Below are 18805 nucleotides of genomic sequence, written 5' to 3' on the forward strand. Positions count from 1 at the left end.
CTAGAGGGCCGTACAGTTTAACTCCAAGACTTCTTTGCGAGTTTTCTGTCTGAATTGGTTGCCCACTGCTGGACCTGGAGTGACAAAGTGGTCATTGTATTGCAATGTATTTCTCTTCTAACACTTGCTTTGTATATCTGGATGACCTGGTGCTACAGGCATACGTATGTACAGTTATTATATCTTCTTCCTGGACTGACCTAACATTGGTCTTTTAATCTGGAGCAAACCAGAGCATGAGAATTAATTAAGGACAAAAATTAAGTCATTCTCAGAACAACACTATCCAGCTGAAGCACCCAACTACAAATGTGAACCACACTTGTAATTTCAAATTTTCTCATAGTTGACCAAACTGAAACTAGCAGTGTATTTTGCTCAAATAAATACAAATAAATATATTCCAACATATAATAACCATAAAAATATTAATGAGCTCATTGATATCATCTTTCTTACTACACCTTCAAATCTACTGTGCAAATGTATTATAGCTACATATGGCTGGCTAGTGCCTGCCTAATGAATTGACTCTGGGAGTCAAGGAGAGAACTGACCCCTTGTAAGTGTTGCATTGGGAGAAATGGCCTTGCTGCCACACACTGTTGTGCTCAGCCCTGCAGATATCATTGGTGACTTTGCTCCATTCAAGTTCTAAGATCAGACTGGGTCTATTTGAAGCAATAACTAACAACAGTTACAGAATTGTTTTAGGGGAAAAAAAGTTATCAAAGTGTCCCCAGATCCTATTTTATGCATTTTGAATGATGATACTTGGCTATCCCAATAAAACTAAATAATGTATGTGTCTGAAGCATCATTGACATGCAGAGGTGTACTAATGTTTCTTCATGGTCACTGGAAGTCTGACTGCTCCAACCACATGACCCTTTTGATGATAATGAGCAGGGACTCCCAGGAAAATCTAATCACACTCCCACGTGTTAAAATCTGCAGAACTGAGATCCTGCCAAATGAGGAGCTGAGTGAAATGCTGAAAAGACACATCTGGGAAAACATAAAGCATGGTGCAAATCAATTACAGTTTCCAAGTGAAGTGCAAGGTGACGAAGATGCATGGGCTACAGAGCCACACTGACTCCTGCGATGTCTCATCTCAATTCTCTCATCTATAATGGGATAATGGTGTCTGCTTCTGAGTTGAAGTAAGGATTAAATGAGACGAAACAGAGTGCCCAGGAAGTGTCTAACCAAGAGTACCTGCGAGCAAATGCATTATTTCATTTTTGCAATCAATATTTTCTCAACAGTCACCATGTACCAGATTCTTTCAAAAAAAAAAAAAATCAAGCTCTGCAAGGAAGTATTAGTGACTCGGAAGCAATGGAAACCATTCTGAGAGCTGGCCCTCTCAAACAAAGGCCCCTTCCTACTCAGCTCTGACTGGGTTTGTTACCCATGTCCCAGTCACTTCTACAGTCTTAAGAGCAACACATTAGCCTCAAGAGTTTAGCCTTATCCAGTGTGTTCACCATCATTCTGGATTTTGACAAGCATTTGACTCAAGGGGATGATGGCGACTTTTCTGGAAGGTTTGGGGAACAGCTAAAGAAGCCAGAGAAAGTCAGGATGTAGAAACAGGAAAGGGAAGAAGTATGATACCTATGTGTCGATGTAACCAACCGTCTTATTAAATAAGAAACACAGAAACAATGTAAAAGAGAAAGCCGAGAGGTCAGAGCTCAGAGCTAAAATCTCACCTTTCCTCCTGCTGTCCCAGCTTCGCGAAAGAGACCTACTTCCTGTCGGTTCGTTTTTTTATAGTATGTTGTTCTGCCTTCTCATTGGTTGTAAACCCAAACACATGACTGCCTCGTCACTGTCTGAATGTACAGCCCCCTAGGTCTTAAAGGCATATGTCTCCAATGCTGGCTATATCCCTGAACACACAGAGATCTTATGGGATTAAAGGCGTGTGCCACCACCGCCACACTCTTGCTATGGCTCTAATAGCTCTGACCCCCGGACAACTTTATTTATTAACATACAATCAAAATAATATTTCAGTACAATTAGATTACCACCACACCTATGTCCACCATTTTTGTTCTAAGTTTCCCAGGGCTTATTAGGGGGCCATAGTGCTTTGATGAGCCAGTGTGTTCTGTAGAACATCTACTATACAGCATCTCACCTGCCATATGTTGACAGTTTACAGATGTCTAACTAGAGCTATCAGAGCTAAGCACTACCTAGAGATGATGGTTTGCTGTGCAAGGGCCATTTCTTTCTTGAAACAGCATCTTTGTATACCAGGCAGACCAGGAACTTGTTAAGTGGTTGGTGTCGACTTTGAACTGGCAACCCTCCTGCATGCCTAGGAGTAGGATGATGGGTGTATGCCTCAACATCTGACGTGGTTTTGTTCTGGTCCCCTTGACATCACAAAGAGGATCTCTTCTTTCTCCCATCCCTTTCCCTTGCTAATATCTGAAATCTGCCTTCCTGTGGATGTCCTGTGTCTTTCTGTAGGCCACAACCCTGAGCTTCTTCTCCAGGCCTGACTACCTCCTCAAAAGTTCTAAGTCCAAGAAAATTCCTAGGACTCTATCTTACCCATGGGCATCAACAAGGAGTTAGTATATACCAACTGCTACACTAGACACTGGGGACATCGTGCCAATGAGACCTTAGTAAAAGACAGCCAAGAGAAAAGACAACCCAGATCCTAGAAGAGATAAAAGTACATTTTACTGAGTCCTGTATAACTCATTATTGTACCACATAGGCACTAAATAGCTTATCACTCAGCAGAGCTCCAAGAGAAAGAAATTATAATTTATTTTCTGTAGGTCAGAGAATCAGCACATCACAGAGTAGACAGAGCTGTACTCAAAACCAGGTCTCTCTGACTCCACTCATGTGAATAGCGTCTAAACTTTGTGTAAATATCTACCCGCTTCCCAGAATCTGGCAAGAGATACATACAGCTCAATAGAATGCATACTAGGGAGAAGATCTGGGGGAAGTATCTTGTGCCCTCTGAAACCCTCAATTAGTTAAGTCTCTTGTCCACTATCTAGTGGGCTGGCTCTCACAGAGGGAGAGTCATCTCTATGAGACCATCACCTAAATCAGCCCAGGAGCCTTTGGAAGCTGCCAACTCATTCCCGTGAATGAAGGGACAGCGAGGATGAGCCTGACTTATATGTGAAGCTAACTAGTTCATGACTCAGCCTCCTCAACTCTGAGAGAGTCACAGCTAGGAAGAGCCTTCAACATCATCGTCAACGACTTCTCAACTACAGTTGGAGGCATCTCCAAGCAGGCTGCAACTGCCTTTCATTCTCTCTCCTCTTAAAAGGTTTTCCTGTTGCTGGAGGGTTTCTCTCCAGGTTCCCCAAGCCCCACAGTCCCACAATCCACTTATAAAATAATCACTCAGACACTTATATCACTTATAAACTGTATGGCCGTGGCAGGCTTCTTGCTAACTATTCTTTTATCTTAAATTAACCCTTTTTTATAAATCTCTACCTTGCCACGTGGCTGGTGGCTTACCAGAGTCTTTACATGCTGCTTCTCCTGGCGGTGGCTGCAGTGTCTCCCTCCTCAGCCTTCTGCTTCCCAGAATTCTCCTCTCTCCTTGTCCCACCTACTTCCTGCCTGGCAACCTACTTCCTGCCTGGTCACTGGCCATCAGTGTTTTATTTATATAGAGCAATATCCACAGCATTTTCCAGTCTGTGCCTGGGCACCTACCACTAGTGAGCAGGAGCTGAACAACCCTCCTAAGAACCTGAGCAAGTGCTTCCTTGCATGGAACACAGGCTATCCTCTGATGGCTTCTATACATGCCTTACATGCAAACGTGTCCTTTCTTGCTCACAGTACCTTTTGAGGAAGGTGGTAAGCACTCCTGCAAGTCTTTGGACCCCAGAGTAGATGACATCATTTCCTTTAACCATTTCTCACAAGACATAGCAACCCTCTCCCACTCCATCTCTGCCTTTCTGCACAAAATGTGCTCTGATTACCCAATCTCTCTCTGGCTGTACCTTGTTCAAAAGCTTCACTATTTGATATAATTCTTTCTCCTCTCTCATCCCCCCCCCCATGTTAACCATAGTATGAAAGATCAGGTCTGGGAGCTTCATCCCCAGACATTCCCAAGAAGCTCTGCCATCCAATTATTAGTGTCTCTCTCAGAGGGTGCTCCTGGGTCCTCTCCCTCTGGGTCCCCAGCACCTCTTCACAGAGACTTCTCCCCCCAGCCACTGCTACAGCATATAGGCACAGACAAGCAGAACAGACTGGACTGTCAGGACTCAGCATGGGCTCAGAAAACCTTCAGAACTCTACAGGTACTGCTGTGGGGGCAACCTGCTTCTTCAATGTACCTGTGTTCCCTACCTTCCTCATACTACAGAAAAGCAAGCAACTTTCTCCATCGACTGCCTCTAGTTGCCAAAGACAATAATCTGATTCTGCCACAGGTCCCTTCTCTGTCTCCCTACACCATGGATGAGAAACCAAATTTGGAGATGCAGAGTATTGAACAAGGGACAATGGGACAATGCTCTGCCTACATGCTGGGTACTGAGAGTCACGACAAAGTGTGTGTCTGTGGAGACTGTCTGTGCCACTCAGTTGTTTATCTCTGTGACATCTATGTGATGTCACATACCTTGGCTCGGGGTTTCAGAAGCTCCAGGTAATGGTTAGCCAACTCCATTACTGTGGACCTGAGGTGAGGCAGAGAATCATGATAGCAAGATCATGTGACAGAGGCTCCTCACTGCTTAATGTCCAGAAGACAAAGGAGAATAGGACACAATCCATCCCTCAAAGGCACACGTCTAATGCATACTTCCCTAACCAGGTTCTACCTCCTGATGTTTCAATCACTTCCAAGCAATGTCATCAATTAGGAATTCCCCAGGGAATGAATCTATTTGTGGAGTCATGAGCCAGTCATTCCCTGGAAACCCTTCAGTTGGCAACCAAGTCTCCCTTATATAAGCCTATGGAGGACATTTTATAATTAAGTCATAATGTTACCTCTGCCCAGGGTAGAGAGATGTCAGGGCATGCCATCCTGCACACATCTGGGGAAAGCCCCCAGACCTACAGGGTACAATCTTGAAGCCCACGATAAACGCAAGCACAAGGGTCACTGCTCCCTACAGTTCCACAGTCAGTTTCGGTGCCTGCATGAGAGGCTGAGAAACACGTGGCAAAGTCAGCTTCACTCTTCCCACGGTTGACTATGACCTTCCCCAGTTCTGGCTCACTTTGCAGAGGAAGCATGCTGGGGACAACAAGAGCCTCTCCATGGGCAGGAAAAGCCTGCGATCATCATCGGCCACCTGACTTGTTTTATATGACATCAAAACCTGTCCCCGTGCTTTCCCAGACCACAGTAGCGGAAAGTTGATTTGCAACATACAGGCAGAGGGTGAGGCAGAAGCTGTCCAGGGGTCAACCTCCCAGAAACGGCTGGAGAAAGGCACCGAAGCGGAAGTGGGCTTTTCCAGAAGGACCCATGTAGGACTGATTTGGTGACAGTCCGGATAAGAAGCTTTGGATAATACCCTCAGATCCAGCAAGCACCCGCTTGCTTCCCTCCCTCAGCTCTAACCCAGAGGCCTGGGAAATATTCAAAAAAGAAGACCATCCCTCTTCACAGCCTCCAGGCTCCCTCTGTGTATCTTCATGTGTCCCCAGGTTTTCCTCCTGTTCTATCTTCTGATGGCCCTGGCGGACAGAAGCACCAGCCCGAAAGTGCCAGGGAAGGGATCCCATGAACTCATCCACATCTGTGTTGCCTTGCAAAGACAGGCTTTAAACCAAAAGAGAGAATTCAAATGATGGATGGAGTCTAGGCATCAGGAGCTGCACGGGGGCAATAATTCTTGTCCAGAAAGTCAGTCGGAGGAGATGCTCCTCCAGATACTTCAGGTCCATGGTAGAGGCTGCTTCCTCTAATTCCCATACCTGTCACCACCTCCTACACAGGAAATCTTACTGAACTGTGGTAAGAGGATTCTCCTGTTGTCACTTTTACCTACTCACCATGTACACTGTGAGCCAGTTTCCTCACTGAGCCATAGACAGACCCCACGGCAGCTGACCCACAGTTACCAGGTCACCTTTTTCCCCCCTCACACTGGCCTACTCACCTGTAAGACACAGCCCACCTCCTTCCTGTCTCCCTGGGAACCTGGGTCTCTGGCTACAGGTGGCCCAGGCATTTAGGAGGCAAAGCTATCCTCATTTCCCCCATACCTGCTATACTTAGGATGACCTTCCTGCCCCCCCCCCATATCTGCTACACTGAGGATGTCCTCGCTGTCCCCATACCTCTTATACTGAGAATCTGTATTCCCATCTTCAACAGGTGTCTTAGTTATGGTTTTTATTGCTGTGAAGAGACACCATGACCACAGCAAATCTTATAAAGAAAACATTTAATTGGGGTGGCTTGATTACAGTTTCAGAGGGTCAGTCCATTATCATCATGGTGGGGAGCATGGCAGCATGCAGGCAGATTTAGTGCTGGAGCTGAGAGTGTCTTGCAGACAACAGGAAGTCCATTGGCTGTCACACTGAGTGAAGCTTGAGCAAAAGAGACTTCAAAGCCTGCTCCCACAGTGACATACTTCCTCCAACAAGGCCACACCTCCAAATAGTGCCACTCCCTTTGGGGGCCATTTTCTTTCAAACCACCACAATAAGGGAAGATAATTTGAGAAATTTGTACCAGATGTCCATCTCATCCTGGTAGTACAGCCTGAAATCACAGCTACTCCAGAAGCTGAGGAAAGAGAATCACAAATTCAAGACTTGCCTAAAGAGTGAGTTTGGGACAATTTAGTGAGAATCTATCAAAATAAAAGCAAAAAAGATATAGCTTAGTGGTGAGTGCTTGCTTAGCATACTGAGTCCCTAGGTTCCAAAAATAAAAAGAAAGAAAGGAAAAAAAAAACCCTCTTTTTTTTCTGGTACTTAGGAGACATCTAGGCAGGAGGGGGACAAGAATCTGGGTACCACAAAGTATCTCCAATAGCACTAATGAGGCCCTGAGGTGTTTGCCTCCTGCTGTAGGATAGGATGAGAGGGGAAAGGGATGTCTAGATCCCAGCCTGCTCCTGGCCTTCTGCCTCACTTCCTTCCAGTTAGACCCAGCTGTACTGTGGTTTCCACAGCAGACAGAGATGGCCTGGAAGAAGGGCTGGCGATGGGAGCCAGCAAATGGGAGGTCTTCTGTCAGGTCCTCCCTGTGCTGGGACCCCATGAGAAAAAGGACCCCAAGTGGTCACTGTCCCAAAATGGCAGCCATTCCCTCTACATGTTTGCCTGCTCAGGGCCCTCTGATAGCCTAACAGAAGACCCATTTCCAAGGCTGGGTGCTCATGTGGGTCACGGTCAACATCACACACACGTGCACCCCACTCCTCTGCAAGTACACACACAGACTGAAGAACATGGGTGAGGAAGTGGGCTGGGGAAACAGCCGTTTCTATGCTAAGTGTCCTCAAGCAATCTGAGGGGTAGAAGATGAAATTGTCCCAAGTGCTCAGAAATCAAGGAACTTGGAGTGCCCCTGCCCTGAAGCCTGGAAGAGAGAATCTAGACCACTAAAGCTGACCTGGATTTGAGCTCTGCCCCTGGATTCTGGGGACCCATCAGGCTAGGGAAGAGCTGTTCCCTGGAAATCACTAACCTCATTTGGAACAGCGCTGTGCCTGATGATGTACCTTCCCCACCCGAGCACCGTGACCCTGGCTGGCAGCAGCCTGCCCTTGCCTCTCCTTGTGGAAACCACTTCTCCTAGTGGAGAGTGGATCTGATGGAAGCAGTTGGGCCAGGGCCTTGAAGAGCGGGACCTAGCAGCCATCTAACAGTTTGCTCAGCTATACTCCTCTCTGTGCCTCAGTTCCCCCATTCATTGGACCCCAAAGACTCTTCCCATAGCATGTCCATCCTGGGAGGATCTGGTGGTCTCCTGTAGGATGATGTATATGTGAATGGTAAGGTCAAAGCATCACCTTTCACAGCTGAGGACACACTATCATCACGCTGTCTCCTTGTAGGGAAGAAACCCTCTGCCCGGAGCATGAAGAGACAATGGGCAGGCTTCAGACTGGAGGACAAGCCTTTACTGTGCCCCCTGAAGATGGACATGTCTTCTGACAAGGGTGAAATTTTTGACCTAGAATAGGGCCTGAGCCTTACTATTTGGCCAAGTCTCAGAAATAAATAGGAAGAAAGAAGCAGCCATTAGTCCAGGCCCAGCATGGGTATGAACACCCCAGGAATGGACAAATCAAGTGTCCCCAGATTCTCACTGCCCCAGGACTGTCTCCTGGGACCAAAGGGCCAGTGATTGCTAGTACTACAGTCTACAGGGATGGAGTGACGGGTCTCCTAAACCATGCATTGCAGAAAGTACACTGAACTAGAACAAGCACTAAAGGTAGCCTTAGAGGATAAAAGTTGAAAATAGCGTGTCACTCAGGGCCAGGGATGGGGCGTTGCAGGGGGGGGCAAAGTCTACACACCTGCTCCCGTGACGTGGGCTGGCTGCATGGGCTGTGCGAGCACCTGGTCCTGTTTTGTACTGGCTGAACCACCTAGTGGGCCTGCCTAGTACCTAGCAAACAGAACTCAAGACTTCCCTGCTCTGCCTGTTCCTTGCCTTGTGTTGCAACATCCAGCACTGATTTGTTATTTTATCTTCCAGTTCTGGAAGCCTAGTTTTTATTCATGCATATGGTCTCCTTTCAATTTTGTGACATTTCACTAACAAGAAAGTGGAAAGATTGGAAGACTCAGCTCAGCTCACACATTCAATGCATAGACTTGAACCCAGATCCCCAGACTTCATTCAGAACTCCTTCCACTGCACCGATGCTGGTGGGCGAAGACAGCCTCAGTCTACTCCCCCAGGACAGGAGGGCAGGAGGCCAGGAGGGCAGGAGAGCCAGCATTGATGGATGCCCAGGAGCTCATAGCATGGCGGGGAGTTTTCCTGCAAAATGGAGCAGGCCGCCAGCATGCTTATTACCCAAGCTTATTCCATCTCATAATAAATGGAGCCCCCGGAGGGCCAGGCATGATGGGGTGGGGTGAGATGGGTAGTGAAGACTATTACGGGATTTTAACCTCCGTCTTCTCTTTCTGGGCCCCTGGAACAGCTGTTCGACAAAATGGATCTGTGCAGACAATCATTTTTGCTGCATTACTTAATATACAGTTGCTCTCGGCAAGAGATATAATTGACTTGCTTAACTAATCAATCTTTCTATAAGCATAGCTGCCTTTCCTCTCCCACTGGGGGAGGGAGGCAGGGGGAGAGGGTGGAAAAGAGAAATTGCAGGGAACAACCTTTGGCATGAATTACAGCGCTCTAACACCCAGCTGAGCTCTCAGAGCTGAGGGCAAAAGCTGCCGCGAAGCATTCCCATCAAGGTTCCTTTCTGGACCAGATGTGGTCTATGGTGGCCTGGGGTAATGGTGACCCCAGCATGAGATGGAGGCAGAGTGCTAACAACAGAGGTCAAAGGAATCACAGCCCAGATGATGTGAAAATCACTCCAGATTGTCTTAGCCATAATTTGTTCCATCTTTAGTGATAGGAGTGTGTTCACTGACTAGAGAGGCCACAACTCTTAAGTGAAGCCATGGAGCTGTGGGTAGACTCTCATTTGGCTGACGAAAACAGCCCAGCTCCTCTCCCAACTCACCATCCTCCACCTGTACCACCCCCACGCACCACCCTAGTATCCCACAAGGTCTATTTTCACCACCATGCATATGCCAAGCGCCAAAAGGGCAAGTTTTATGACCAAGGAAGAGTTCATTAACAAGATGCCAATTGTGAGGAGGTGGGAACCCTGATTCTCAAATACACTTTCTCAAAGGAGGGGTTCAGCGGTACTTATGGAATAAAGAAACAGGTTGGAGACTGAAGAGATGGCTCAGTTGGTAAAGTGTTTGCCATGCAAATGTAAGGACCTGGGTTCAAATCCCACATAGAAAGATGGGAGTGACAGAGTGCCTATAATCCAGGGCTGTGAAGACAGAGACAGGGCATTCCTGGAACTCACTGGCCTGCCAGCCAAGGCTTATCAGTGAGCTCTAGGTTCAGAAAGAGATCTTGTGATGGCTAATATTAACTGTCCACTTGAACACTTCTAGAATTAGCTGGGAGGCAAGCCTCTGGGCATGCCTGTGAAGAATTATGTTAACTGTATTTATTGATATGGGGAAACCCATCTTAAGGGTGGGCTAGTCCATTCCTTGAGCTTGGGTCCTGAACTGAGTATAATGGAGAAAAGGAGCTGAGTTCAAACATGCATACATTTATCATTCCGTTCTTCTGACAGTGGGGGTGATTTGACCATAAGCTTCAAGCTCCTGCAGTCTTGGTTTCCCCACCATGGTGGACTGTGCCTTGAACTGTGAGCTAAAATACTCCCCCCACCCCACCCCCATGGTTGTTTGAATGTAATTGGCTCCTATAACCCCACAGGGAGTGGTACTATTAGGAGGTGTGGCTTTGTTGGAGTGGGTATGGCCTTGTTAAAGGAAGTGTGTCACTGTGGGGGAGGGCTTTGAGGTTTCCTTTGCTCAGGATCCCACCCAGGATCTCAGTCAACTTGCCTGCAAGATGTAGGACTCTCAGCTGCTTCTCCAGCACCATGTCTGCCTGCACGCTGCCATGCTCCCCATCATGATGATAATGGACTGAAACTCTGAAACTGTAAGCCACCACCTCGATTAAATGTTTTTTGTTTGTTTGTTTGTTGTGTTTGTTTTTAATGAGAGTTGCCCTGGTCATGGTGTCTCTTCACAGCAACAGACCCCTTCCTTCTGCAAGTTGCTTTCGTTGAGGCATTTTACCATAGCAACAACAGAAAAGAAACCAAGACAGACCCTGCCTCAAAAAATAAGGCAGGGGGCTATTAAGGAAGCCACCCAACATCGTGTTGTTTTAACTTCGGCACAGTGGCTGAGCCTGAATCTACTGCTATCTCAGTCAGCAACTGCAACTCCACAGTTACCAGCCTGCTTCTCTAGCAGTGGCCTAGCCACTCAGGCTGCAGCCTGTGGAGAATTCTGCTCCCGAAGGCCCTGGCCCTGTCGCCGCTGCTCAAGGCAGCTTTCACTAAATTTCTATCATCCCAATTATGAGTAAGACTGGAGATTCAAAGGCTGGGGTGAAAACCTGTGAGCTCAGAGACACTGAGTAGCAACTAGCTAACCCTCTCTCCTTGCTGGTGTCCACGGAAGACCCGCGCTTCCACTTCGCCAAACCATAAAATGTGGTACCGCTTCCAACCCCAACCTACTACTTCCTGTGTCTCTCTATCTCTCCCAGATGCCTTCTGATACTCTATGATTACTTTCTGTCAGCTAGTTGCTAATGCAGCCTCCTGACCCAAGGTTCATTTTATTTAATTAATATAAATGCAAACTCAGAGTTCACAGTGTGACCGAATATCCCCCAACAACCTCTGGCATCCACACGCATGTGCACACAAGTGCTCTCACACACCCTCAGACACACATGCATGAACACACTTACAAGAGAAAGAGTGACCTAAGGAAAGGGGGATTGAAAGGCAAAAAATAAAGTGGGGGTTGGTAATCAGTGGTCTACCCACGCACAGTCAAGCTTCATGGCTACTCACAGGACTCGTGTTCGGAAAACAGGATTAGTATGGTCTAAACATGGATGCATCAGCTCACTAGACCCTCCGTGCACCCAGCCTGAGGACTTGGGGTCACTAGTTGTCTGTAAACATGTTTTTCTAGCTATGTGTGAAAAATTCTGACAGAACCCTGAGAAAGCAGGGCCTTTGGATCTCAAGCCTGGGCTTCCTCTCTGCCTGAAACATGGTTAAGCATTCATTGCAGGATTAAATATAGACTTAGGAAGTAAAAAAAAATTACAATGTGGATATTCCCAGAGAATAGGGTGTTTTTTTTGTTGTTGTTGTTGTTTTGTTTTGTTTTTTTAGGGGGGTATCACTAGGTGGGAAATCTTTCTCTAGAAAGGAGGTCCAAGAGCCACATTCTGTTTTAATCAGTGTTTTTATCAATGCCACAGATGAAGTTTGAGAAAGGATGATTGCCTCGTTTGTACGCGACAGAGTTGGAAGGAATTAATTGCATAGCACATCCATCTCAACAGAACTATAGTACCTTAGAGTCAGACCATCTCAGCAGGCAAGAACACATGCCTGGACAACACAGATAAAATCCAGTGGTACTGTGTGTAAAGTCCAGTGTTTGGAGTCAAAGAATCAATTGAACTAGTACAAGATAAAGGTGCTGTGGCTTGCCAGAGATCTGTGAATAAAAGATCTTAGAATCTGAGAATGACCACAAGTTCAATAGGAAGGTGTGGTGGCTAAGAAAAAGAAGTCTGAAAGAGGCACCATTAGAAGAAAGACACAACAGCCCCCCTGCATTTATCTTGGCTGGGTCCATCTGGACCAGAGGCCTGTGCTGTCGTTCTCAGCTGAGAAGGAACAGAGGGATGCCTGGAAACAGTGGCAAGGATTCTGGGAGCATGCTTCACCCAGAACAAATAACTACTACTCTCTAATATGAGTCACGCTACCCCTTAGAGCAGCGGTTCTCAACCCGTGGGCCTCCACCCCTTTTGGAGTCAAAAAACCTTTTCACATGGGTCGCCTAAGATCATCAGAAAACACAGATATTTGCATTATAATCCATAACTGTAGCAAAGTTATAGTTATGAAGTAGCAACAACAATAATTTTGTGCTTGGAGGTCACCACAACATGAGGAACTGTGTGCAGGGGTCGCAGGGTGAGGAAGGTTGAGAGCTATTGCCTTAGAGGAGAGGCAAGTTCAGATGCCTCTGGCAGTGCCCTGGTCTAAAAGGCAGGCTTGGGAGGCAGGCTGCTATCGGAGTTTTTATTGTGTTGTTGCTCTGACAAGAAGCAATTTTGAAAAGAGAGTTTATCTGGATTTTGATTCCAGGCCATAGTCTGTCATTTCAGGGAAATCACGGCAGGAACTTAAGCAGTTGGTCACATCACACCCATAAGAGAACGTATGTATCCTCACTTGCTTGCTTCACTCTTCTACAATTCAGGCCCCTGCCTGGGGCATGGCGCTGCCAGCAGTACAGAATGAACACCTCAGAAACAAAGGTCACAGCTACGTTGTCCTTGCACAAGGCCAACTAAGGTATAGGTGCAGACGTTTCCAGGAACTTCACCTCTGTGATGGAAAGAAAACTTCTCAAGAACCACAGCCTCTTGGAGCTCTGGAGGGTTCAGAAAAGGAAGCTCTAAGCATGGGAAGTAATGTGAATTCATCGAACCTGAAAGCCCAGTGAATCAAAACCCCGGATGGCATGGGGTGGAAAAGAGAGCGATCCTGGCCCAGGGCTCACCACTGGGGACATGTCCCTGTCTGAAGTTTTTTGTAACCGTTAAGACTCAGAGCCTCCAGGATCTCTCCACCCTTTCCTCTGAGGAGCTGGTCGACTCACTCCTTTTATAAGTGGAGTATAAAAATCGTTAGGGATGGAGCAGAGGAAGCTAAGTAATAGAGCACTTGCCTGGCATGCGCTAGGCCTTAGGTTCAGCTTCTAGCTGTGGCCGGAGGTGAGGTGGTATATCAATAGGGCCACAAGACTTTACGCCTCCAGAGGCCAAGTTCTGAGTTACGCCCAGTATAAAGTCACTCAGGGTTGTCATCAACAGAGTCAGCCGACAATTTGAGGGTGGGGTGGTGCCCTGAGCACCTTCCAAGATACAGGAAGCTCGCACAGTGGGCTCTGGAACTGGCTCCCTGAGCAATGAATGAACACAAGTAAAGGCCAGATGCTTCTGGGCTCGGAGGAGAAATAGAAATGGGATTTAATTACAGGAGACACCAAGCTCCCCTGGGGACAGGAGGCTTCACACACAGCTAGGGTGACATTTTGGGAGGTCCTGCATGTCATTTCAACAGATATCCACCTTAGACCGCTGGGGTTCCAATGAGAACAAACCAGCAGGACACAGTGATTGAATTTCTAAGGAAGGCAGAGAAGCCAATGAGCAGATGGGCGTGGTCAAGCGCCCTGGTGGCTGCAATGGAGGTTCTGTGGAAACGCTGCTCTGCTTTGTCCTTGGCATGAAATGAACGAAGGTCATTTTAACATGCTCACCCAGGGTGACCGTGGGCATGTGTCTTATCTCTTGGAGCCTCAGATTCCTTATCTTCAAAATGAGGGGTTGTGTTGGGTGCCCTGAAATGTCTTCTTCTGTGAAAACAGTTGGCAAAGAAACCTCACAACTGTGGGTCCCTTAGCTCTCCTGACCCTCCATTAGGGTTGACAGGCCAAAATTGGGGTGAGGGGTATAGAAGAAGAACTCTTAAGGAAGGAAGGGAGAAACGACTTAAAGTCATAAGCCCACGTCTGTGGGATCTCCGATGTACTGTAGCCCACCCAGAGGCGGCTTCCTCACCCCACACAGAGCGCTCCACCCACATGTCCCACCCAAGTGTTTCTCTGCTGTGGTGACCCTAGTGAGCAATGTAGAGTTAAGAAAAGGGACCCCGGCTACTGAAAGTCAGGGCCAGCTCCTTCCAGATTCCTAGATCTCATCCTTTCTAAGAGTCAGCTTCCTTGTCCTAGGGAAAAGATGGATCCGGGTTTGGTGCTGGGAGCAATGAGGCATTGCTTTAGCACACTAGCTCAGCCCTTCTCTGCAAATGGATGTGATTTTTTTTCTTTATGGTGTTGTTTATGGAGCTGAATATTCAAATTGATTCTCTTTACCCTTCCTTGGAGCTGGGAGGAACAGGGCACAGCCACAACCGTTCTCCACCCTGGGGTGAGAAACTGCCCCTGTCTTCCCTCAGCCCAGCAGACAAAGGCCTAGACCTCCCTCCTCCCTGCAAACCTCTCCAAGTCCCCTGTAATGTCAGGGGTGGAGTCTCGGAGCCTCCCACGTCTCCCAACCTCATCCGTTCACTCCTCTGGAACCTGGAAGCCTGAGATTAGGGAAAATGAGGCAAAACAAAGCAGAACAAAGAGAAAGGAGACTGTCACTGTACTCTCTGCAGCAGAGTCACCAGGGCTCTGCTTTTCCAATCCTCCACAGAGAGGCTTATCTCAGGGGAATCTCTGTTGTCTTCCTGTTAAACCGTCAGGCTTCAGCCCTTTCCTTTGTTCTCTTAACAAGGCAAAGACAGGCTTCCTTCTTTCTCCTGGCCAGGTTCTTGCCAGAGGCTGCAGGCACTCCTCCAGGTCACGTTTCAGTATTAGTTACTTTGCTTGTGGCTGTGACCAAATACACAACAAGAAGCAACTTAACGAAGAAAGTTTAAGATGCAACCGTTTAAGAGGCAAAGAAGCATGTCTTCCAAGTGGGATGTGGCTGGTCACATTATGACCACAGTCAGGAAGCAGAGGGATGTTGGTACTCATCTGGCTTCCTCCTTTTTTTCTATTTTGCCTGGGACCCCAGCCCACAGGATGGTGCCACCCATATTCAGGCTGAGTCTTTCTTCTTCAATGAAACATCCCTGGAAACACACTCATAGACATGCCCAGAGGTGTATCTCCTAGGTGATTCCAAATTTAATCAAGCTGACAGCAAAGGGCAACTGTCACAGGCACCAATTTCTGGCCTCATGCTTTTATTCATGTTGTGCCCAGATCGTAACCCCCAGAGAGACCACCAAGGACGAGCATACCAGAATGCAAAAGCAAGGTTTATCTGTTACAAGTCATGACAGGGAACTCAATTCAAGCCATCTCAAGTGAGGCAGAGAAGAGTTACTCTTTCTTGGGGAAGTTAGTTTTTTATAGGCAAAACCCATAAAATTTCTTAGAGGGGAGGGGGTTAGTACGGGTCCATCCTTGATTGGTCCAGTTTTTCCCAGGCCTGGACTTTATCTTATTCTAGCTTATCTGTTTGCCCTGTCAGGAGTTTTACAACTCATCTCCAGGGTCTGGTCATGTTATCTCTGGAGAGGGGCATCTTGTGGTTAATTGGTTACCATCAGACATCCTGACTCTGTTCTTTTGTTCCTGGGGCTGGCGCCATCATTTCTGGGGACTTGAAACTGGCCTGGGTCTATCTATATTGAGATATCTTTGTCTAAGGCCCGCTTTTTGAGACAATAGAGTGAGGGTCTTGTTGTGCCTAGATCACATCTCCAGAGCCACCACTGGAGACTTTAGGTACAGAATGCAAAAGTAAGGTGTTTTCTAAGTTTACAAGCCTCCAGGGAGGCTCTTCCAAATCTCTCACTCACCGCAGGGAGGTTGGAAGGAGTGCTCCCCTTTCTTTGTGAGGCTAGTTCTTAAAGGCACAGACCATATAATTTATTTTAACCTGCCTCCCTTTTTAGTCTTTTGGTCGAATATCCTGACTGTGTTTTCCAAAGTCCCTGTAGCAGATACAGCCACCTGGGGAAAAGGAGTCTAAGTTCTTATCTACACTTAGGAATCCTGGTTTAAGCTTCTCTTTGTCTGTAGGGGATAGAGTGGGGGGTTTTACTGAGGTATCACAATTCATAGGTAACAACATGCCGTCACCCTAAACTGAACCCTACATCCATTCCAAGCACCAAATCTGCCTGTGGGGCTGAGAGAGGCAAATGGAGAAATAAATCATGAACTACCACTAGCTCTACCAAGTGTCCTCCTCAAGCCTCAGTCTTCCATTTACACAGAGCACTGAAGGAGGTCTTCTCGTGGAATTTTAAAAATTCTCTGTGTGTGTGTGTGTGTGTGTGTGTGTGTGTGTGTGTGTGTGTGTGTGCGCGCGCGCACGGGCACACACACACACACACACATAGTTGGTTGGTGCTTCCCATATTGGTTATTCTCCATTGTCAACTTAATTGAACACACCTCTGGACGTGTCTATGAGTGTGTTTCCAGAGATGTTTCACTGAAGAAGAAAGCCTCACCCTGAATATGGCGGCCACCATCCCCTTCCACTATGTGGGTCTTTAGGATCAAACTCGGGTTGTCGGGTTTGGCAGCAAGCACCCTCACTGTTGAGTTATCTCACCTGCCCTATCTCACAGGTTTCTGCAGTGTGTCATAGCTAAACAGCTCCAAAGTTGGAGCAACATCTATTATGTGTTTAAGCCAAGAGTCTCCAAACCCATCGAAGTATGGATTCCTTTCTTATTATAACTTCTGCCGTATTAGAATGAGGTTTCAGGGGACCACTTGGGAAAACTCTGGATCAACTGGTCCTACAATGCCTGGTGAGCCCTGACAGTTTATGATCCTACAATCTACACCTTGCTAACATCACCAGCATGGCTAAAGACATACATGGTCTCTCTGGTTCCCCATGACACATTTTGATGGCCACCAAACCCATCTGCAGGGGACAGAAGTCCTTCTTTGTGATTTACTTACTGAAACTGGCAAGGTTTCAATATCTGCACCCATAACCTCCTTCACTGTGCTGGTTTTTCTCATTGCTCATATAACTACCACAGGACCTCCAGAGTCAAGTTTCAATCCTATCTCTGCCACTTACAGCCATGGGGACTAGAACAAGTCACTACAGCCCTCCAAGCCTTAGAGTGACACCTGGAATTGTAAAACACCTCCCAAGATCTCCACGTTGGGCATATGCACTCTGTACAATCCCCTCCCCTTGAATATAGGGCACCACTGATACAATTAGGTTAGAAAAAAAAGATCAACTGATTTTGAGCTAAGCAAAAGCAAGGTGATTTAGTGTGGACCTTCTCTGATCAGATGAGCTCATTCTGAAAACATTGCAAGTGAAAATGTCCCACAGCAGGCTTGGGGAGTTGGGGTAGTAGGCAGTCACATGAATTGCTATGCAGAAAGTCACTTAACTAGAAGATGAGGTCTTTAATTGTGTTTTGTGTTCCTATAACAAAATTCCTGAGGCTGGATACTTTATGAAAAAAAGAAAAGGGGTTGCTCTGTAATTCTGGAGGAGGAATTCCAAAAGCATGGAGAAATAAAGCCTTACACCGTGTCCCAACAAAGAGAAGTAGAAAAGAAAGGTGTGTGTAAGTGGGGTGTGTGTGCAAACAAGAATAAAGGGAAGTCCGGCCTGGCATCTCTGAGACCGCCCCGCACTGTGTGGTCAATAAATTCTCATTTTAAATGGGATGGTGATGATATCTGTTATGTGAGGTTCTGAGGCAGGCCAGCATACAAAGATGCTCCAAATGTTTATGTCCACAAAGACTGCTGCTGCAGCTGGAACATGGGGCAGGCCACCAGAGGCCACAGCACAGCTATAAAGATCCACCTGTGCCTTTCAACCGATAGGCACAGCGTCCTTTAGAGTGGTTGACTCCCTTCCCACCGGCACACTTCCTCACAGCCAGCCCCAGCAAGCTGCCATCTTAGAGCCTGGTTTCTTCTGCTTTCCCTTCTCTTCTCTATCCCTTTCAGATCTGTCCTGATCAAGCCAGACCTGATTGTGTGTAAACACAAACCTCTTAAGACCTTGGTGCAGTGGGGAGGGGCTTGGACCTGCCTAGGCTCAGTGTGCCAGGCTCTGCTGACTCCCCATGGGAGACCTTGATTTGGGGGATGTGGGGTGGCTTGGGAGAGGGCTGGGGGGTTGGGTGGGAGGAGGGAGGAGGCAGGATCTGTGGGTGGTATGTAGAGTGAGTAGAAAAATTTTTAATAAAGAAAAATGGGGGAAAAAAGAAAGTATACTGTATCCAGCCTGGAAAGGCATACTATTTTTACAAAACTGAAATGGAATAAAGAGTTAATAAAGTAAGTGAAAACTAAAAAAAAAAAAAAAAAGACCAACAATATAGGTTTATCTCTTGCAAGTAGAAAG

Source organism: Peromyscus leucopus, chromosome 7 (assembly GCF_004664715.2).
Source record: "Peromyscus leucopus breed LL Stock chromosome 7, UCI_PerLeu_2.1, whole genome shotgun sequence".
NCBI lineage: Eukaryota > Metazoa > Chordata > Mammalia > Rodentia > Cricetidae > Peromyscus > Peromyscus leucopus.